Source organism: Chiloscyllium plagiosum, unplaced genomic scaffold (assembly GCF_037043375.1).
Source record: "Chiloscyllium plagiosum isolate Xiang-an unplaced genomic scaffold, Cpla_swu_hap1 HiC_scaffold_27, whole genome shotgun sequence".
Lineage (NCBI taxonomy): Eukaryota > Metazoa > Chordata > Chondrichthyes > Orectolobiformes > Hemiscylliidae > Chiloscyllium > Chiloscyllium plagiosum.
In genome coordinates this window covers 16,453,626-16,476,611 of record NW_028270165.1, presented here as the reverse complement: position 1 = coordinate 16,476,611, position 22,986 = coordinate 16,453,626, and the positions used below count along the sequence as shown (strand labels likewise).

At 46.4% G+C, this 22,986-nt stretch overlaps 3 long non-coding RNA genes and 1 pseudogene across 5 annotated transcripts in view; 2 read left to right on the top strand and 2 right to left on the bottom strand.

Annotated features, from left to right (window-relative positions):
* Window positions 1-5,105, bottom strand: part of LOC148143250 (uncharacterized) — a 14,572-nt gene extending 9,467 nt beyond the window's left edge. For both annotated transcript variants that reach the window (XR_015751156.1, XR_015751155.1), the window contains exon 1: window positions 3,704-5,105. This is a non-coding gene — a long non-coding RNA (uncharacterized LOC148143250). The remainder of the gene's footprint in view (window positions 1-3,703) is intronic.
* The window catches only part of LOC148143247 (uncharacterized), a 229,622-nt gene that overhangs the window by 121,965 nt on the left and 84,671 nt on the right, over window positions 1-22,986 (top strand). The gene's annotated exons all lie outside the window — the stretch shown is intronic.
* LOC148143249 (uncharacterized) lies at window positions 532-22,986 on the top strand. Its single transcript, XR_015751154.1, has 3 exons — window positions 532-1,341; window positions 20,217-20,322; window positions 22,724-22,986. It is a non-coding gene; the product is annotated as an uncharacterized LOC148143249 (long non-coding RNA).
* LOC148143248 (uncharacterized) overlaps window positions 14,721-22,986 on the bottom strand; it is a 36,077-nt pseudogene continuing 27,811 nt past the window's right edge. Inside the window, exon 3 of the transcript XR_015751153.1 lies at window positions 14,721-16,039. The product of XR_015751153.1 is annotated as an uncharacterized LOC148143248 (transcript). The remainder of the gene's footprint in view (window positions 16,040-22,986) is intronic.

Below are 22,986 nucleotides of genomic sequence, written 5' to 3'. Positions count from 1 at the left end.
ATTTCCATGACCCTAGACTCCTTTGGATATAAATTGTGATCATGATCTCATTCTCCACAACTACCTGATGAAGGAGCGGCGCTCCGAAAGCTAGTGCTTCCAAACAAACCTGCTGGATTATAACCTGGTGTTGTGTGATGTTTAACTTTGTCCATGGGAAACACATGAGTTGTGGGACTGGTAACAGTTCTTATTTTGTGATCTATTCCAAGTGAAATTTCTCCTCTGTGCAGGCACGGGTGAACAGTTTGTTTTTGTGCTTTGTGCGAGATCGGGCTAGCAGCTTTTAAATCCTTATGTTAAGCAGTTCAAGTAAACTGTCAATCAGCAATTATATTCCGAGAGTGGTACTTCCAGCTCTGGTAATCCTGTTGCATCAACAGAGAGGGAGAGGTTGTCACATCTAAAGAGCAGACAGAAAAGTTATTTCGCTTGTTGAGTCGGTTCCTCACTCAGATGAGACCGGATACTGCTTTTAATGGATCATAATTAAATGCTACAATGGAACACCTTAAATTTAAGGAATTTTGAAAGGGCAAACGAACAGTAACTTTGAACAGAAATGTTCTTCCATTTCCAACCTTGGTTGAGCCAAATGAAGCATTTTTACTGATAGCTCCATAATCATGTTCCTGCTGGATTTTTTTCAGGGCAAACCATTTCTGGTGGGAGAAATTCTGCATCCTGGGAAGGCGGGGAAATGAGAAAAAAAGCTGTTGAAAGCTTTGAACTGTGGGCCCATGAGCTCTCGTGGGAGCAGTGCATTTGCCAAAAACATTTCGGAGGAATTCTGTTTACCTGTTGGACCGAAAATAGTTTCCCCACTGAACGTTAAACAGGTATTGAGAACGTTGCGCATTATAGAGTGTGTTCCTGAGGATCGGAGGAGGATTGAATTTGCCAACGTGAACCACACTTTGCAGAGAGAGGAAATTTCTCTGGATGGAATAGGTTGATGGAAGTCAATAATTGTCAGATTATTTCATGAAAATAACAGCTGGTATGGGGATCCCAAAAGAGGGGCGTCTGTAATGAGCTTTCATAATTTATGGTGAGTCTATTAACAAACGAATGTTGCCATTTGCTCTCAAGTTAGCTCAGATTCAATTTGAAATTCTTAAATGAGTTGAATAAGTGGTAAAAAGTAAATATTTATTGCACTTTTCTGAAATTCTCTGCACTGCCATTGTATTTGGTTAAACAAAATATGTATCTCTCTTCATAACTTTGATATCACCACAAATCCTAGGAACCCCATCCAGGACAAACATATAAATAGAAAGTAGGAGACAACAGCTTCGCTTCACTTGGAAGTCACCACTGATGATGTTACCTAGCCAGGTAATGAAATGTCTGGATATCAAACCTATAGCTCAGCGAGCAAACCTGCACCCTAAACATTCTACTTTGCTGAAAGACTGCACAATCTGCAGGCAGTCAATACATGTAATATATTGTCAATTCCACTTTGAAAATAGATAATGGGCCCACTACCTTTTGGATGTGAGCATAAGTGGTATAGTAAGTAAGTTTGCTGATGACACCAAAATTGGAGGTGTAGTGGACAGCGAAGGAGGTTACCTCAGATTAAAATGGGATCTTGATCAGATGGGCCAATGGGCTGAGAAGTGGCAAATGGAATTTAATTTAGATAAATGTGAGGTGCTGCATTTTGGGAAAGCAAATCTTAGCAGGACTTATACACTTAATGGAAAGGTCCTAGGGGGTGTTGCTGAACAAAGAGACCTTGGAGTGCAAGTTCATCGCTCCTTGAAAGTGGAGTCGCATGTTGATAGGATAGTGAAGATGGTGTTTTGCATGCTTTCCTTTATTTGGTCAGGATATTGAATACAGGAGTTGGGAGGTCATGTTACTGCTGTACAGTTGGAATATTGTGTGCAATTCTGGTTTCCTTCCTATCAGAAAGATGTTGTGAAACTTAAGGGTTCAGGAAAGATTTACAAGGATGTTGCCAAGACTGGAAGATTTGAGCTCTTGGGAGAGACAGAACAGGCTGGGGCTGTTTTCCTGGAGCGTCAGAGGTTGGGGGCTGACCTTATAGAGGTTTATGAAATCATGAGGATCATGGATAGGATAGATAGACAAAGTCTTTTCCCTGGGGTGGGAGAGTCCAGAACTAGAGGGCATAGGTTTACAGTGAGAGGGGAAAGATATGAAAGAGACCTAAGAGGCAACCTTTTAATTTAGAGGGTGGTACGTGTATGGAATGAGCTGCCAGAGGAAGTGGTGGAGGCTGGTACAATTACAACACTTAAAAGGCAACTGGAGGGATATGGGCCCCATGCTGGCAGGTAGGACGAGATTGGGTTGGGATATCGTGCACAGGGATGTGCAGGTTAGGTGCATTAGTCAGGGGTAAATGTTGAGCAATAGGGGTAGGGGAATTGTGTGGGTGGATTACCCTTCGGAGGATCGGTGTGTAGTCTTTGGACCGAGTGGCCTGCTTCCACACTGTGGGGAGTTTCTGAAGGGGAAGGGATTTTTGTAAACTGTGCAAGGTAACGCAGGTGTAGTGCGGGGGCCTGCTGTTGGCCTTGCTCTGCCCCTTGCTCCTCCCCCTGTTGTTGAGCTGTCTAACAAACAGCTACTCTTTCTCTGCCTTTTTGCTGGGGGCATCTGAAGCTGTAACAATGTTGGGACACAATAAAGGTTACCTGAACGTTCTGCCGGACTCAGACTCTCATTGAAAGCTTAGAGCTCCAAGTGGTTTTTGTTTTAAAGCTGCTCATTTCTTGCAGCCTCCTGTACTAAGTTTCCAATGTTGTGTATCAGATGGAGCAGTGACTGAGTAGCTGGTTTCGTTAGAAGTTTAAATTTTTCGGGAGTGCAGGCACTGCATCGTTTCATCGGCAGTTTACTGGCAACACTGGGAAGTATGGGTTGTGTTCATTAGAAAGGAGGTGGAGGTGCTGCTGTTGGACTAGGTGGGACAAGGTTTAAAAACCACAACACCGGGTTATAGTCCAACAGGTTTATTTGGAAGCACTAGCTTTCAGAGTGCTGCTCCTTCATCGGGTAGCTGTGGAGCAGGATCATAAGACACAGAGTTAAGAGCAAAAGATCAGTGTCATGCAACTGATATGATATATTGACACATGTAGATTGCTGTTAAGTCTTTCATCTTTTAGAATGCGTTGCAGGTTTTATTTCATTAATGTGTACATCGCAGTACTATTATTAAGTCGTATTCTCAAGATCACTTAAGGTTTTTTTTAGAAACAGGTGACAGCTCAGCCCAGACAATGCATGAAAGGTGTGTCAGTATCCCAATCTTAAATCAGACTGGTTCTATTTCCAAACTCGGAATTTATAAAATATTATATGGACTGACTACCTGCATGTTGTGCGCTTTTTGTGCAAAATTGAATATATCTGTAAATATTATTCTGCAAATGCACCCCATCGTTATATGTGTGTGCGCGCGTGTGTGTGTGCATATGCTTTGTAAAGGGAGTGTGATGGAGGAGAAGCCTGTGAGAGGGTGTGTGTACATCTGAGAGAGAGCGTACGTATGAGAGAGGTATAGATAGAAGTGAGGGGTTGCATTTTCCTAAAATCAGGGCAGGACTTGTACAGAGGGATATGTGGTGGGGGGGGTGGGGGGGGGGGTTCAGGTACATACTTCATTGACAGTTGCATCACTGGTTGGAAGGGTGCTTCAGAAGGCATTCAGCCCACTTACCTTATTTGTTCACACCATTGAATAAAGGAGTTGGGACATCATTTAGAAGTTGTACAGGATGTTGGTGAAGCCACTTGTAGAGTACTGAGAACACTTCTGGTGGCCCGGTAATAGGAAGAATACTATTACAGAGGGTTCAGTAAAGATTTACCAGGATGTTGCCAGGACTGGAGGGTTTGAGTTATAAGGAGAGGCTGAGACTCTTCACTGGAGCACAGGAGGTTGAGGGGTGACCTCATTGAGATTGATATAACCGTGAGGGTTCTCGGTAACATGAGCATCAAAAATAGCGAGGACGCTGCACGGTTATGTCAAGTGACGGGGGGGGGGGGGGGGGGGTGGAAATTGTGGCATTTGGACACTTTAAATCCATCAGGAACAGCATCTCCATACAGCATACTGCGCATGTCAGGTGAGGTGCCAGAAGACTGGAGGTTGGCTAATGTGGTGCCACTGTTTTAGAAGGGTGGTAAGGACAAGCCAGGGAACTTTAGACTAGTGAGCCTGACGTCAGTGGTGGGCACATTGTTGGAGGGAATCCTGAGGGACAGGATGTACATGTATTTGAAAAGGCAAGGACTGATTAGGGATGGTCAACATGGCTTTTTGTGTGGGAAATCATGTCTCACAAACTTGATTGAGTTTTTTGAGGAAGTCACAAAGAGGATTGAGGTAGGCAGAGCAGTAATGTGATCTATATGGACTTCAGTAAGGCGTTTGACAAGGTTCCCATGGGAAACTGATTAGCAAGGTGAGATCTCAAGGAATACAGAGAGAACTAGCCATTTGGATACAGAACTGGCTCAAAGGTAGAAGACAGAGGGTGGTGGTGGAGGGTTGTTTTTCAGACTGGAGGTCTGTGACCAGTGGAGTGCCACAAGGATCGGTGCTCGGTCCTCTACTTTTTGTCATTTACATAAATGATTTGGATGCGAGCATAAGAGGTACAGTTAGAGGGAGAGGCTGAACAGGCTGGGGCTGTTTTCCCTGGAGTGTCAGAGGCTGAGGGGTGACCTTATAAAGGTTTACAAAATTATGAGGGGCATGGACAAGATAAATAGACAAAGTTTTTTCCCTTGGGTTGGGGAGTCCAGAACTAGAGGGCATAGGGTGAGAGGGGAAAGATATAAAAAAGAGACCTGCGGGGCAATTTTTTCACACAGAGCGTGGTACGTGTATGCAATGAGCTGCCAGAGGGTATATGAATAGAAAAGGTTTGGAGGGATGTGGGCCAGGTGTTGAGGGGCGGGACTAGATTGGGTTGGGATATCTGGTCGGCATGGACGGGTTGGACCGAAGGGTCTGTTTCCATGCTGTACACTTCTGACTCTATGCTGGTTCAGCAAAAGCCGCGCATGCTCTGTCTGCAGAAACATTACAAACCCTTCTTCAAATGGACCAATGAGAAGCCAGACAAGGAGCCTGGGCCTCCTGCCAATCAGAACTCCCCAATTGTCTGAATGCGGAAGATGGACCATCAGGTTCTGAAGCTGCTGCTCTTCTCCAAATGAAGATCCAGCTTCACCTCAGACTGCAATTTCCTTCCTCTATCCGCCATCTGTGAGTACGGCACTGTCTTTACCATTTCATTTTTTCATTCTGGGATTAAATTGTTGACTTGCAGCATCTGAAAAGAAAGCGAATGACTCCAGGGAGGGGACAGAGTCAGGAAACGTTGGTCCAGGTCTGTGTCTCAATTGGCAAACGCACAGCAAATGCAGTCCCACAGTGTTAAGTTATAACCTCGGTTATGAAAAAATAACTGCCAAAAGGAGGTACGTTGTTTCAATGGTGACGTATTGGGATGTGGAGAAAGTGAGGACTGCAGATGCTGGACGTGAGAGTCGAAAAGTGTGGCACTGGAAAAGCACAGGAGGTCAGACAGCATCCGAGGAGCAGGAGAATCGACGTTTCAGGCACGAGCCCTTCCTCAGGAATGATGTGTGGATGTAAAAAGTGGCCTCAGCGTCCTTCCACACAAGTCACTGCCAGTTGTCAGACGGATGCAGCAAGCAATCAGCAAGGCAAGAGGTATATTAGCAAGAGGAATTGACTTCAGAAGTAGGGATGTCTTCCTGCAGTTAGGGGGTCATTGAATATATTCAAGGCTGAGTTCATCTGATTTTAGAACAACCATGAAGTGGATGTTTATAGGGGAAGGCAAGTAAAATGGTTTTAAGACCAGTACAGAACAGTTAGAGTCATACAGCACAGAACAGATCCTTTAGCCCAACTAGTCCATGCTGACTATATTCACAAACTAAACTAGTCCCACCTGCCTGTGTTTGGCCCATATTCCTCTGAACCTTTCCTATTCATGTACTTATCCAAATATCTTTTAAACGTTGTTACTCAACCTGCATCCACCATTTCCTCTGGACATTCATTCCACACAAACCACGGTTTAAAAAAAAGGTGCTCCTCGTGTTTTTTAAATCTTTCTCCTCTCACCTTAATTTGCAGCCTAATCTTGAAACGACACATGCCAATCACCTTATCTACGCCCCTCATGGTTTTGTAAACCTCTATAAAGAGAGCAACGAACCTTATAGCACAGGAACAGGCCCTTCAGCCCTCCCAGGCTATGCTGATCGAGATACTCTATCTAAACCTGCCGCCTATTTTCTAAGGATCTGTATCCCTCTGCTCCTTGCCCATTCATGTCTCTGTCTAGATACATCTTAAATGACGCTATCGATCCCACCCCTACTGCCTCCACTGGCGATGCATTCGAGGCGCCCACCACCCTCTGTGTAAAGAACTTTCCATGTATATCTCCCTCAAACCTTTCCCCTCTCACTTTGAACTTGTGACCCTGAGTAATTAAGTTTTCCCCTCTGGGAAAATAATTCTTACTATCCACCCCTGTTTACACCCCTCATGGTTTTTAGGCCTCAATCAGGACCCCCCCTCAACCTCCTTATTTCCAATGAAAATAATCCTAATCTACTCAATCTCTCCTTATAGCTCGCGCTCTCCAGAACAGGCAACATCCTAGTGAACCTCCTCTGCACTCTCTCCAAAAGTATCCACATCCTTTTGGAAATCTGGTGACCGGAATTGTACGCAGTATTACAAATGCGCCAAACCAAAATCTTATATAACTTTAACATGACCTGCCAGCTCTTTTACTCAATCCGTCCGATAATGGAACGCATGTTGTATACTGCCTTGACCACTCTACTGACATGCATTGCCACCTTCAGAGAACAATAGACCTGAACACACAGATCTCTCTGTACATCAATTTCCCCGTAGGACCTTTCCATTTACTGTATAGCTCACTCTTGAATTGCATCTTCCAAAATGCATCACCTCACATTTGTCTGGATTGAACTCCATCTGCCATTTCTCTTCCCAACTCTCCAATCTACATTCTGCTGTATCATCTGACAGTCCCCTTCACTATCTGATATTCCATCAATCTGAATGTCATCTGCAAACTTGCTAATGAGGCACCCGACACCTTCACCTTTCAACCTCCTGTGCTCCAGTGAAAAAAGTCCCAGCCTCCCCACCAATAGGTGTGAATTCTGTCTGGGTCCCAATGTAGAGTCAGCCTGACATTTTTGATAGAAAAGCTCTGCATTTAAATTACATTCTTGAGAAAGTTACTGAAAACAGGTTCTGGGATTAACATACCAAAGAACAGAACCCCATTCTAAAAGATGAAAGATTTAATCTAAATTGTTTAATGTATCACATCTCCATGAACTGGACTCTGTTGGCTATAAATAGTCTCATCATGATCTTATTCCCCACAACCACCTGAAGCAGCAGCACTTCAGAGATCCGGGTTCAATTCCCACCTCGGGCAACTGTCAGTGTGGAGTTTGCACATTCTCCCAGTGTCTGCGTGGGTTTCCTCCCACAGTCCAAAGATGTGCAGGTTAGGTGAAGTGGCCACGCTAATTTGCCTGTAGTGTTAGGTGAAGGGGTAAATGTTGGGGAATGGGTCTGGGTGGGTTGCTCTTCGAAGGGTTGGTTTGGGCTGAAGGGCCTGTTTCCACACTAAGTAATAAAATCTAAAATAAATCGAATCACTCCGAAAGCTAGGGCTTCCAAACAAACCACGTTATGGCAGCGGCGGGAGGTGTGGATTATATTCACTAAAAACAGTTAAGCAGTTAGATAACACGTTCGAGTGGGAAATGTGTATAACATGATCTCACAACTCCTATACTCAATGCTATGAGCAATGAAGGAAAGCAAACCAAACACCGCCTTCACTACTCTGTCCACCTGAGACTCCAGCACTCCAAGGTCTCTTTATTCTGCAACACACCCCTTAACCGTGTCAGTCCTGCCTGGATCGCTTGACCAAAATGCAAATCTCTGATTTCTCTAAATTAAACTCCAACTGACACTCCTCGGTTCATCAGCCGATCCCATAAATTCCAATTTATAGTGAACTCTTTCCTCTCTTATTCCCCGGAAGCTGAAAATCTCCATCCCACACACTCTCCCTCCATTTTCACTTTGCTTATAGCGGAAGAATGTAACTGAGAAACTTATCAGCCACGATTGAATGGAATGAGCAGACCTGATGGCCTAATTTCTGCTCCTATGTCTTGTGGTCTCTTGCTGTCCTGGACACCGAGAGAATTGGGACCAGCATTGAACCGATCATGACTGGATATGGATCTACCTGCATCTAGGTGGATGGGCTGGGACTTTTTCACTGGCGCATAGGAGGAGGAGATGTGACCTTATCAAGGTTTATAAAATCATGAGGGGAGAGAGGAGGTGAACGACGGGTGTCCTTCCCCTAGGGTTGGGGTTTCAAGATTAGGGAGCAAATTTTGATGGTGACAGGAGAAAGAGATTTTAAAAAGACTTGAAGGGCACAATTTGTTTTATACAGAGTGGTTCACATGCGGACTAAATGTCTCAAGGAAGTGGTGGGTGCAGGTACAGTAACGACGATTAAAAGACATTTGGATAAGTTCATGAATAGGAAAGGTTTGGAGGGATATGGGCCAAAACACTGGCAGGTGGGACTGGTTTAGTTTGAGAATATATTCAGCATGGACTAGTTGGACTGAAGGGTCTGTTTCTGTGCTGTATGGCTCTGTAACTCGGTCCTATACTAGTCTTAAAACCATTTTCTTGCCTTCCCCATAAACATTCACATAAAAATCAGATGAACTCAGCCTTGAATATATTCAATGACCCCCTAACTGCAGGAAGACATCCCCATTTCTGAACTTAATTCCTCTTGCTAATACACCACTTGCCTTGCTCCTTGCCTGCTGCACCTGTCTGACAACTGGAACAGAAGGACACTGATGCCCCTCTGAACATCCACGCATCATTCATGATGAAGGGCTTGTGCCCAAAACGTCAACGTCCTACTTCTCGGATGCTGCTTGACCTGCTGTGCTTTGCCAATTGTGGTCTTCTCTACATCGGGGAGACCGAGCGTAAACTTGGGGAACGGTTTGCTGAGCATCACAGCCGGGTCCACAGAGGCTGAGCGGACTTCCCAATCTCCACCCATTTTAATGCCCCTTCCCACTCCCCTTCCACAACAAACCAAACCACAAATTGGAGGAACAAAACCTCATCTTCTGTCTGAGCAGTCAACAGCCCGGAGGACTCAACACTGAGTTCTCCAATTTCAAATAATCTCCCATCCCATCCCCCAAGTCACTTCCCAGCCCCTTCCATTCTTCCCTGCCAACTAGATTCCTTCCTCCGATTCACCAACCAGGTTGTACCAGGTTATGGGGATAAGGCAGGAACAGGATATTGATTGAGGATGATCAGCCATTATCACAATGAATGGTGGTGCTGGCTCAAAGGGCAGAATAGCCTACTCCTGCACCTATTGTCTATTGTACCCTCTACCTGTCTCCACCTATCCCCACTTCAGTACCCTGCCCCCAGCACACCCTTGTTCCACAGCTCTCCCTATACCCACCCCCAGTCCTGAACAAGGGTTACACCAGATACCTCGACTTCTCCACCTCCTGATACTGCCTGGCTTGCTGCGTTCTTTCAGTCTCCTGCCTGTCTATTTTGCCAGTTGAGAACAAAAGCCTGGACTAACTTTCCCAGAGCCTGTCCCCTCGCTGGATTCACTCCCATTCCTTACAGTTGCTCCAAGTCAACAACTGAACCTCAGAATGAAACATAAATGGAAATGGGGGTGAGAAAAGAGAGTGCCGTACTCTCAGATGTTGGACAGAGGAAAGAAGTTGCAGTCTGAGGTGAAGCTCAATCTTCATTCAGAGAGAGGATGAGCAGGAGCTTCAGAACCTCATGGTCCAACTTTCACATTCACCAATAGGGGAGTTTAGATTAGATTAGATTAGATTACAGTGTGGAAACAGGCCCTTCGGCCCAACAAGTCCATACCGACCCGCCGAAGCGAAACCCACCCATACCCCTACATTTACCCCTTATCTAACACTACGGGCAATTTAGTATGGCCAATTCACCTGACCCTGCACATCTTTGGACTGTGGGAGGAAACCGGAGCACCCGGAGGAAACCCACGCAGACATGGGGAGAACGTGCAAACTCCACACAGTCAGTCGCCCGAGTCGGGAATTGAACCCGGGTCTCTGGCGCTGCGAGGCAGCAGTGCTAACCACTGTGCCACCGTGCCGCCCACTTCCGAATGGCAGGAGGACAATTCTCCCTCCGGTCCTCCAGTGCTCCTTATTTCTCCATCAAACGTAGGTCTCGCCCCTTTTCTGCCAACAGCGAGGAACATGCCCAATGTTTTGGTGACACCGGCAAACATGTGCCCTGCTTGTTGACACTGAGGAGTGTACACAATATGCACTGTAGCAATACTGGTGTCATTGACAGATTTTAAGTGTCCAAATTCCTATGGGAGAACAAAAAGGGTAGAGCCATAATTTTTTTTTCCATGTGGCTCAATATTTGATTGCTTTTGCATTTGTCTGGCTGCTCAATGTTTTTATGTCTTTTCCTCAGTGTTGGGGTGAGATTCACAACTAGAGGGCATAGGTTTAGGGTGAGACCACAAAGGTACCTCAGGGGCATCGTTTCCGTGCAGAGGGTGGTGCACGTATGGAATGAACTGCCAGAGGAAATAGTGGAAGCCGGTATAATTACAGCACTTAAAACACATCTGGATGGGTATATGAATAGGAAGGGATTAGTGGGATATGAGCCAAGTGTTGGCAAATGGGACTAGATCAATTTAGGATATCTGGTTGGCATGGACAGGTTGGATCAAACGGGTCTGTTTCCGTGCTGTACATCTGTGACTTTAAATAATAAAGTCTATTTTTCCAAATAACAAACTATATCCATGTTAACAAGGCTTAGTGCACAACATGCTTTACTAACCATTTTCAACAGGTCCTGCCCCTTCAATGACTGAGGAACATATACATGCTGGTGCATTATCTCCTTCACTAGTATTTACACACTACCCTCAGCAATTGCACAAGTAACAGCAAAGAGCAAACAGCACAAGGATTAAACAAACAGTGAGGGGCAAACAGCACAAGGATTAAAACAAACAGTGAGGTGAAAACAGCACAAGGATTAAAACAAACAGTGAGGGGCAAACAGCACAAGGATTAAAACAAACAGTGAGGGGCAAACAGCACAAGGATTAAAACAAACAGTGAGGGGCAAACAGCACAAGGATTAAAACAAACAGTGAGGGGAAAACAGCACAAGGATTAAAACAAACAGTGAGGGGAAAACAGCACAAGGATTAAAACAAACAGTGAGGGGAAAACAGCACAAGGATTAAAACAAACAGTGAGGGGCAAACAGCACAAGGATTAAAACAAACAGTGAGGGGAAAACAGCACAAGGATTAAAACAAACAGTGAGGGGCAAACAGCACAAGGATTAAAACAAACAGTGAGGGTCAAACAGCACAAGGATTAAAACAAACAGTGAGGGGAAAACAGCACAAGGATTAAAACAAACAGTGAGGGGCAAACAGCACAAGGATTAAAACAAACAGTGAGGGGAAAACAGCACAAGGATTAAAACAAACAGTGAGGGGAAAACAGCACAAGCCCCAGTAAAAGCAGATGGAAAGTAAGTGTAAAATGTCACTATGACAGGACAGGCCCCACATTCCTTCCCCTCCGTCCCCCCACAACCTGCCTCACCTTTCACCTCCCGGGCCCAGTACCTTCCAGGTGGCCCCATAGTTGACACAGGGGCCGCCCCACGACCAATAGAACTCCACCACCCAGGCGGCCGACGAGTTCCCAAGCAGGCCTTTAACCCCATCCGCCTCCAGAATGCTCACCGGCTCCTGCCTGCTGTACAGCCGGCCGGTGTGGCCGTGACACAGCAGCTGCGCCAGGAAGGCGGCGGTGCCCAGTGACGGTGTCTGCCCCGGGCCGCACGGCGCCATTTTCCTAACGGCCGCCCTCCCGCCGCTTCCCCGCTCGAGCGACTTCTCCTCCCAACCGCCTTCGTCCCCGCGTGACGTCTGCACGGGGGGGATGGGCGGGGCCGGGGGAGCCTCACCGTCACCAAGCAACAGCCACCTCGCGCTACAACTGCTCATTCACAAAAACAAACTCTCCTGTCTCGCTCTGCTGCTGCAGGGGGGACACTGCCACGTTTCCAGGAGCCCTGTCTACATTGGGAAAGCTCACGGCTCAATTTAAACAGATATTCCGACATCTAACGGAACGGCTTCATATCTAAAGGGGGCAATCTGCATTTTAAAGGGACGTGGACATTTTAACGGGTATTTCTGCAAATAAAAAGGTTTAAATGGACGAGATTACATTTCAAAGGGATGAGCCACATTCAAAGGGATATCTTCATATGTAAAGTGACGCAGTTATATCTAAATGAATCTACATTTCGAAGAGACGTTGCCCTATTTATAAGTAGAGACAATAGGTGTGAATTCTGTCTGTGTCCCAATGTTGAGTCAGACTGACATTTTTCTTAGAAAAGCTCTGCATTTAAATTACATTCTTGAGAAGGTAATTTATAGATTCGGGTGTAGGTTAGGGAGGATTGGCCGTGCTAAGTTACCCATAGTGACCAGGGATGTACAGGTTAGGGTGGCTTGGCCATGGGAAATACGGAGTAAGGGGTTGGGTATGGTTGGGGTACTGTTCAGAGGGCCAGAGAGGAAAAGATGGGCTGAATGGTCTGCTTCCACATTGTCGGAATTCGATGACCCTCCCCACAAAGGAGCATTTTATCTGCATCTATCCTGTCAAGCCCCTTTCAGAATTCTACTGGTTTCAATAAAGTTATGCAGCACAGAAACAGACCCTTCGGTCCAATTCGTCCATGCCGACCAGGATTCCAAACTAAACCAGTCCCACTTGCCTGCATTTGGCCCATAATCCCTCTCAACCTTTCTATTCATGTACCCATCCAAATGCTGTTTCAATGTTGTAACTGTACCTGCATCTACCACATCCTCAGCAAGTTCATTCCACATACAAAGCCACCCTCTTTCAAAATGTTGCTCCTCAGGTTCCTTTAAAATCTTTCTACTCCAAGCAATATGCCCCCAAGTTTTGAGCTCCCCGACGCTAAGCAAGACCCCTTTGCTATTCACCTTACCTCCATTCCTCATGATTTTATCAATCTCCTGCACTCGAATGAATAAAGTCCCAGTCTCTCCTTATAACTCAAACCCTCCAGTCCTGGCAACATTCTGGTAAATCTTTACCAAACCCTCTCTAATAGTATTCTTCCTATTACAGGGCCACCAGAACTGTACACAGTACTCTGAAAGTGGCCTCACCAACACCCTATACAACCTCAACATGATGTCCCAACCCCTATACTCAATGGTGTGAACAATGAATGCTATGCTGCTAAATGCCTTCTTAATCGCCCTGTCTACCTGTGATGCAACTTCCAAAGAACTATGTACCTGAACACCCCCCGCCACCCATGTCTGTCTGTTCTATAACATGACCCAGGGCCTTACCATTATCTGGACAAGTGCTGCCCTTCCTTGTTTTAGCAAAATGCAACCCCTTGCTTGTATTAATACCTCTCACACACATGCTCCCACTTCAGACATACACAAACATTTCCCCCGCCAATGCTCTCACAGTCTTATACTCCATCACACTCACACTTTACCAAGCATGTACACACTCTCACGCACAAACTCACATGCACGCACCCACAATTCTTTGGAGTGAATTTGTATTGGCAGAATTATATTTGCAGATACATTCAATTTTGCTCAAAAAGCATACAATTTCCAGGCAGTCAATCCATGTAATATTTTATGAATTCCTCCTTTGGAAATAGAACCAGTCTGATTCAAGATTGAAATACTGACAGACTCAAATCTCACACCTTTAATGCATTGTCTGAGCTGAGATGTTATCTTTTTTATAAAACCTTAAGTCATCTCAAAAATGTGACTTAAGAGATGTTCTGGCAGTTACACATTAATGAACCAAAACCTACACCCATTCGAAGAGATTTAAGACTTGACAGCAATCTAGGCTTGTTCAATATATTCCATCAGTTGCATGATACTGACCTTTTGATATACCTTCTGTGTCTTACAATGCTGCTCCACAGCTACCCGATGAAGGAGCAGCACTCAGAAAGCTAGTGCTTCCAAATAAACCTGTTGGACAATAACCTGGTATTGTGTGATTTTTTAAACTTTATCAACCCAGTCTAATACCGACACCTCCACATCATTTCTAGTGAACACAGCCCACACCTCCTGGTGCTGCCAGTAAACTTTACAATGCTGATGAAACAACACAGTACCTGAAAGATTTACAATTTCTAATGACACTAGCTACTCATTCACTGCTCCATCTGATACACGACATTGGAAACTCAGTGCAGGAGGCTGAAAGAGAGGAGCAGCTTTAAACAAAAAACCTCTTGGAGCTCAAAGCTTTCATTGAGAGTCTGAGCCTGGCGGTAAGTTCAGGTAACCTTTATTGTGACCCGACTTTTTTTTTACAGCTTCAGACTCCCCCCCTGCAAAAAGGCATAGACAAAGTAGTTGCTTTTTAAACAGCTCAAGATCAAAGCCCACACAATCCCCACTGTCTTTACTATTGGGCAGCACCAGGTTGTAATTAGATCCTTGGCACAGCCGTAACCCGGAGGAAGTATTGCCTCACTCAGCAATTTCAACCCATTCCCTCTCTCCTACTAAGTTTCTCCCCGCTCATTTGCCAGTGGGGGAAGGGCAGTGTAGAGTCAACCAGACTGCTGTGGGTCTGGGGTCACATGTAGGCCAGTCCGGGTAAAGGATGCAGCTGGAATGACTGAGTGAATCCTTTCCCACAATGGCGGTTCCATTCTCTAACATGGGAGAGAGTGAATCAGATGGGGGCTTTCTCCCCTGTACCACCCCCCTCCCTGAAACGGTCTCATCGTTAGATTCCGAACTCCACATTTCTGACCGAATACCAATTCTGCCATCTGTCGTGGCGGGATTCGAACCCGGGAGTCCCCAGAACCGGGTTGATAGTCCAATCGATAATGGCACTCGGCCGTCACTCCTTCAATCCCCCTACGATGGCACGTGAACTCGCGGGTGCTTCCGCAGGTTGCAGGAGTAGGTGAAGCCCTTCCCGCACTGAGATCAGGTGAACGGCCTCTCCCTTGTGTGGACATGCTGGTGGGTCAGCAGTTTGCAAGAATTGCTGAAGGCCTTCCTGCACTCGGGGCAGCTGAAGGGACTCTGCCCCGTGTGGACCCGCTGGTGCTTGTGCAGGTGGGAGGAATACCTGAAGCCCTGCCCGCACTGAGATCATGTGAACGGCCTCTCCCCTGTGTGGATCCGCTGGTGCCTCAGCAGGGTGTAGGATGTGCTGAAGGTCTTCCCGCACTCGGGGCAGCTAAAGGGTCTTTCGCCCGTGTGGATCCGCTGGTGCCTCAGCAGGTTGGAGGAGTAGGTGAAGCCCTTCCTGCACTGAGAGCAGGTGAACGGCCTTTCCCCTGTGTGGACCCGCTGGTGGGTCAGCAGGGAGGAGGAATTGCTGAAGGCCTTCCCACACTCATGGCAGCTGAAGGGCCTCTCCCCGGTGTGGACACGCTGGTGCCTCAGCAGGGTGGAAGAAGTGCTGAAGGCCTTCCCGCACTCGCGGCAGCTGAAGGGTCTCTCGCCCGTGTGGACCCGCTGGTGGGTCAGCAGGGTGGAAGAATTGCTGAAGGCTTTCCCGCACTAGCGGCAGCTGAAGGGTCTCTCGCCCGTGTGGACCCGCTGGTGCCTCAGCAGGTGGGAGGAATGTCTGAAGGCCTTCCTGCAGTCGGTGCAGGGGAATGGCCTCTCCCCGGTGTGACAGTGCCGATGAGACTCCAGGACAGACGGGAAACGGAAGCCTTTCCCACAGTCGCCACACTTCCACAGTTTCTCCACGGGGTGGGATTCTTCGGGTTTCTCCATGGCCACAGCTTCAGCTGCACACAAACGCGTGTAGAGCCCCTCCCTGCCGTGAAATCCCCTTCCCAGGCCATATAACTGTTTCAGGCTCCACACACAGTGCGCTGCAACAGTGGGGTCTCTCGTCCAGTCCCACTGATGCTGAAAACATCCTCAAACAGGAACCAAAAAGCGTTGATCCCTCTCACAGAAATCACAGTCAAACATAGTTGCTGTCCCGATGGATTGAATGACTGTCAGACATTGACATCAAAGTGAGGACTGCAGACGCTGGAGAGTCAGTCAAAAAATGTGGCGCTGTAAAAGCACAGGAGAGTCAGGCAGCATCCGAGGAGCAGGAGAGTCAATGTTTCGGGCATAAGCCCTTCATCTGTTGATTTTGAAACTTCAGTCTTCAGATCTTCAAATACTCTGCAAAAAAAGAGATTACAAAAGTCATCAGTATCAGTGCAGGGTAGAAATTGAGAACAAGTAATTCTACTTTCTGTGGAATATTCTTTTGTTGTTCCACAAAATTGAAAGCACCATCCCACTCTTCCCACCCCCTTTGTTCTCACTCCATTCTAACTACGAGAACTCCCTTGCTGGAGGGTCCCTTGGAGACACTTCAACTGGACTTCATTGAGTTGGAGAAATGAGTTGAGTTGCTATAAATATGTTTTGCTTATTGGTGATGTCTTTTCGAAGTGCATTGAAGCCTAACCTCCTCCTAACACTACTGCTGAGACTGTGGTGAAGATTTTGTTTAAGGAAATAATTCCCCACTTCAGTATACCTGCGTGCATTAGCTCGGACAATGGACCACACTTTGTAGGTAATATTAACGGAGAACTCTGTTCCCAGCTTTGTATTTGTCGGCAACTGCATGGTGCTTATCGTCCTCAGGCGGCCGGCATTGTTGAATGTTTTAACCAAACTCAAGACTAAGCTTGCCAAATTAATGGCAGAGTCTGGCCTCTCCTGGTTATGCTAATCCCTGTGGCCTTATTCCAGATGCGATCCATATCTGCGATCAAGACACAACTGTCTCCAGCTGAGAGTCTCTCTGGTCACCCTCTCCATACCCCTTGGAACGATTCTGCTCCCTTCTCAGTCCACTTCCACCACATGACCGAAGCAATGATTGGTTGTGTTCTTGCTCTAACTAGTGTTACGCATGCCTTTCACTCCCAGGAGCGTGCGGCCTACAGCCTCGACACGGGTAGAGCCTGGTTCGTTGGTGCTCGTCAAGAACTGGACTGGCAAAGATCTCCAACCTCATTGGGATGGCCCCTTCCAGGTTTTACTTCCCACCCCTACGGCGGTCACAGTCGCTGGGCGCTCAGCTTGGGTCCAACTGCACCATTGTAAATTGATTGGCCGCACTAATCAAAAGGTTTGGGGGAAGAGGAGGAAAGAATCCTGGAATCCCAACAAGAGGAGTGGACCCTGTCCAGTTGGGTTTTTGAATCTTGCTGTTTTTCTCATGTTGATCTTATTGCAGATACTTGAACTAAGAGGAGGGACATGTGGGGGATCGCCTATCTCCTCACCTTTCTGATCACGTACAACATCCTGATGGGGAAAGCCACTAACTATGGATGCGACCAGGAATGATCAGAGATTATCCACCACCCATGCTGAGGAGATGTCGTCCAGTGGACCGGACCAGACGCCTTTGACGTGTGGAACGTGATGACGATTGATTATTGCAATGGACTCTTACATCAGAAAGACCAGATGGTCCATCTGGACAGTAGAAATCAGTGAGAGTTACCATGTCGTTACCATGTCGTTACCATGTTTTTTTTATTTTAACTGCAGACGCAAGCCTAGTGAGGATAAAAATGATCAACCCCGTTATTATGGTAAATATTTTAAGGACGCCCAGGAACATCATCCCTTTTTGCAGGACGGGCTTCCTTGAGAAAAAGGGGAAGCCTGATAGGGGAAACTCATCAATCCACAAAGAACTTGTGCATACAGGCCCACAGAACGCTCTTCACTCCAGAGGCAGTAGTATGTTACTCCTCTCTATCGGGAGATGACTTACGTGCCCTGTCCCCAGTCCCCGATTCCATTCTATTCGTCAGAATTCCTACTGCCGACCCTGTGAAGAGAAATATCACTTTCCAATAGCTCCGGTCTGTGTATACAAACAGCCGGTGTAACACTGGCTGGCGTACAGTAGGCCTTATGCTGCACATGGACCTGGAATGGAACCCTTCCCTTGCACATTTATAGGCCTTTTCTCTTTTCAGAATCTGATACTGTCACCAAGACCATGTACAATAGAGCTAAGGGAGAGCCCAATGGGAACAGCATTCTGAGGACCATCGTCTCCCATACAGTGTGAGTGCTCGAGTCACTTGGCCCATTTTTTACAGCGCTCAAGCAACTCATCTTGCAAAACATCGACCCTTTACTCCTGTAGACCTGACCAGACTTCCTGCTGTAACATTTCAGTAACCGATTTTGACAAACTCTCCCAAATATAAACCAAACCAGACTATTATTTCTTCAGCTAAGGTAAAGCTACCAATTTCCTTGTCCTGGATGGCAAAGATGTCCCTCATAAGGTCACTATCGGAGCCCTTGTTCCCACAACAGTACCTTGTCCTGGCCAGTGGACAAGTCGATGGAACCTCCATCTGAGGAGGATGCAGCGGTCGGTCTCAGCCAACATTACTCCAACTGGAAGGATCCCAAGGGACTGGGTGACAATACAGGACACCCGATAGGCTGGGGAATCCAGAGTACGCTGAGGTTGGAAGGATCGGCAGGGGTGACAAGTCAACAGAACCGCAATTCCCTCTTTTACAGCCTGACCATTCGAGGAAATAAGAGTAAAGAGGCTCTGAAACAGAGTAAACTGGGATGATCAGACCTGTGTCTTTACTCTGTGCAGAATCAGTATGCCTTAGACTACATACCTGCCCAGGAGGGTGAGGTCTGCACCATTGTCCAAGATAAATGCACTATGGCCATTCCCAATCTCACTGGCAATTTTAATTAAGATACAAGAAGAGATCCAGGTATTCCTTGACAGAATGACTGAAGGTGTGTTGCTGGAAAAGCGCAGCAGGTCAGGCAGCATCCAGGGAACAGGAGAATCGATGTTTCGGGCATAAGCCCTTCCTGAAGAAGGGCTTATGCCCGAAACGTCGATTCTCCTGTTCCCTGGATGCTGCCTGACCTGCTGCACTTTTCCAGCAACACATTTTCAGCTCTGATTTCCAGCATCTGCAGACCTCACTTTCTCCTCCAGAATGACTGAAGGGACCAGTTGGGGAAATTGCAAATCGGGCTCATGATACAATTGGCTTATCAATTTAGCTATGTCTGTTTGTCGGTATTGATATTGTTACGTATTTAATTGCTAGGCTTATGAGGTCCCTTAGTGATATAGATTTGCCCCAGAAGATGCTCCTTTTGCGATCTGATGAATCACCCACACATGTCGATGGCGATGATAAATATGACCAGATGAGCTGCGAAGATGGTGCTGCCGTTCTGCAGGATGTTGATGGCTGGACCACCTTGAAGGGCATTTGTTTGGACTAGCCTTCTCTTTCAGTGATCGCGGTGCAATCAAAGAGAGGAATGAGGGTGTGGGCATCTGGGTGGTAAAGTCTATAGCCTTAAAACTTGTCTTTAAACATTCAGACTAAAATGTAATGCTCAATTATTGAATACATTTACTGCACTAGAAAATAAACAGGCAGGAAGGCTCAGAAAGAGGAGAGAACTTAAAGATAGGGACACCTGGGCTCACCAAGTGATAACAGGATGCTGTAAGGCAATTAAGAACGTTTACCTCAACAATCGGTGAATCTGTGTGAACAGGACACCAAGTGATAACATTCACAGCCGTTCCCTTGTGAAATTAATGATAGTACCAAGTCTTGTTTCAGGGTCAGATTCAAAGACTATCCATAGCTTTGTAATTCATGGTTGGATCTTGTCCATTATGATGGATTCTTACTACCCCTTGCAAGCGGGGCATTCAGAAAATAATTCTTTGCTGTCTTGAGAGTTCAAAAGGACACGAGAGAGAGAGACCATTTTATTGGTGAGGCTGTTGAATCCCGTAGAAAATTAACTCTTAGTGCTTATCTACTATGGATTGAATTGAATTGCATTTTGGGACTTTATGATGAGAGGTTTTTATTCCAGGCTTCAAAGAGTATGATCTCCAGGACAAACCAAGAGAGAGGCTTTACAGGTCTGCGTTCTCAAAGGATTCCCTGGGCCACCTCAAATCTCCACTTTAACATGAGAGGTAGGACAAAATGGCTTCTACTTGGCTAACTCAGGCAGATACTCACGACTCAGAACAAACAAGAAACCACAGCCTGATATAAATCCAGTGAAAAAAACTGCAAATGCAGAAGTAACAAATGTGAACCTAACCATCAATCGCAGAAGTAACGGTTTAATCCTAACCACCAGACAGGACAAATACGATTCCAAGAACAGGTTGTCTACAAGAAATTATGATAGATTAGATTATATTCCCTACAGTTTGGAAACAGGCCCTTCGGCCCAACCAGTCCACACTCACCCTTCAAAGAGTAACCCACCCAGAATCATTTTCCCTCTGACTAATGCACCTAACACTATGGGCAATTTAGCATGGCCAATCCACCTGACCTGCACATCTTTGGACTCTGGGAGGAAACCGGAGCACCCGGTGGAAAGCCACGCAGACACGGGGAAAATGTGCAAACTCCACACAGACGGGCACCCAAAGCTGGAATCGAACCTGGGACCCTGGTGTTGTGAGGCAGCAGTGCTAACCACTGAACCACCATGCCACCCTAGGCTAAGTCAAAAATGCATGAGGACCTTGCGGGATCTGATTGGTTGTTACGATGTGATCATGCTCAATGTCTGACTCTAAACAATGTACATAAGTTCTATCCACACTCTGTAAAGAATGAGCTGCCAGAGGAAGTGGTGACTGCTGGTACAATTATAACCTTTAAAAGGTATCTGGAAAAGTCGGCAGATTCTTTTGGCACTCTGGGAGGACTCATCAGTGGCCCAGCGGTTAGCACTGCTGCCTCACAGCACCAGGGGTCCCAGGTTCGATTCCAGCCTCGGGGGGCTGTCTGTGTGGAGTTTGCACATTCTCCCAGTGTCTGCGTGGGTTTCCTCCCACAATCCAAAGATGTGCAGGTTTGGTGAATTGGCCATGCTAAACTGCCCATAATGTTAGGTGCATTAGTCAGAGGGAGATGGGTCTGGGTGGGCTACTCTTCAGAGGATCGGTGTGGACTGGTTGGGCCAAAGGGCCTGTTTCCACATTGTTGGGAATCTGATCTAATCTAATCCTTCTGGGCTGATCAGAGTCTACCGACCGGGCCATATCAAAGAATAAACTATTGCTTGTGTGATTGACAAAGTCACTTCCAGGTGTGTTTATTGACCAATCCCAGAAATCCGATCCAGACAGCAGTCCAGATCAGAACAACCAGATAGGAAATGGTTAATGTCCCCAGGATGTGGGGAGCAAAATAAGACACCAAGGCGTTAACACCAACACCAGGGAGAAACTGAACATACAGACGTGACAAACATTTGTGGCAAGCCAGAATCACAGATGTACAGCACAGAAACAGTCCCTTCAGTCCATGCTGACCAGATATCCTAAATCAATCTAGTCCCATTTGCCAGCACTTGGCCCATGTCCCTCTAAATGCTTCCCAATATATACCCATCCAGATACCTTTTAAAGGTTATAGATTAGATTTTTTAGATTAGATTAGATTACAGTGTGGAAACAGGCCCTTCGGCCCAACAAGTCCACACTGACCCGTCGAAGCGAAACTCACCCATACCCCTACATTTACCCCTTACCTAACACTACGGGCAATTTAGTATGGCCAATGCACCTGACCCTGCACATCTTTGGACTGTGGGAGGAAACCGAAGCACCCGGAGGAAACCCACGCAGACACGGGGAGAACGTGCAAACTCCACACAGTCAGTTGCCTGAGGCGGGAATTGAACCCGGGTCTCTGCTAACCACTGTGCCACCGTGCCGCCCACGGTTATAATTGTACCAGCAGTCACCACTTCGTCTGGCAGCTCATTCTTTACACACACCACCCTCTGTATATAGGAGTTTCCCCTTAGGTTTCTTTTAAATCTCACCCTAAATCTATGAGCAATCCCAGATCAAAGATCTTGTCTATTTCCCCTCACCATGCCCCACATTATTTATACAAAGTTGTAGGGTCACCCCTGTGGGATATAGGTAAAGCAGTGTTACTTCTGCAACCATAATTGCTTCTGCAAGGTAAATGAACTAACGCCAGGGTATAATTGTTTCAGCCAAGAGTGGAGTTAACAAGCATGAAAGCTATGTGAAAGAAATATATAATTGCTTTTGTATTAGCTAAAATGTGCATACATGAAATGTGCCTGCAAACAATGGTAGATGTTACAGACAAACAGATAAGGTGCTGTGAGGGGATGGGGTGTAGTTTAAGCTAGATATGCTCGTACAAACAGTTATAAGCATCTGTTTCCTGCTTCTGCAAAAACAAAAAAAAACACAATCAAGGAGGTCAGAAGGCTCAGTGTCGGCGAAAAATGGGAGGAAATGTTGCTTTCGCATACAAGGAAGCAGCTGGCAGTGAAAGAGGATATACGCTAACACTTTGTTCACGCTCAAGGCCGGATAAGGCAAGAAATAGACAAGAGTAATAGACGCCACCGGGAAAGAATGGAGGGACAAACCGATCTTTTGAGGATCAGCTTGGAACATCAGGGCGGGGGTGGAGGAATGTGAATGCGGGAAAGAAGCTGAATGTGCTGGAGCTGAAGTGGAGGAAGAACAGAGGATGCAAAACCGGCTTGAAGCTGCAATGAGGAATATTGCATGTGCTGTACTTGTACCTGTGGCTGTTAATGGTGGGAATCGGGTGCATTTTAAAAA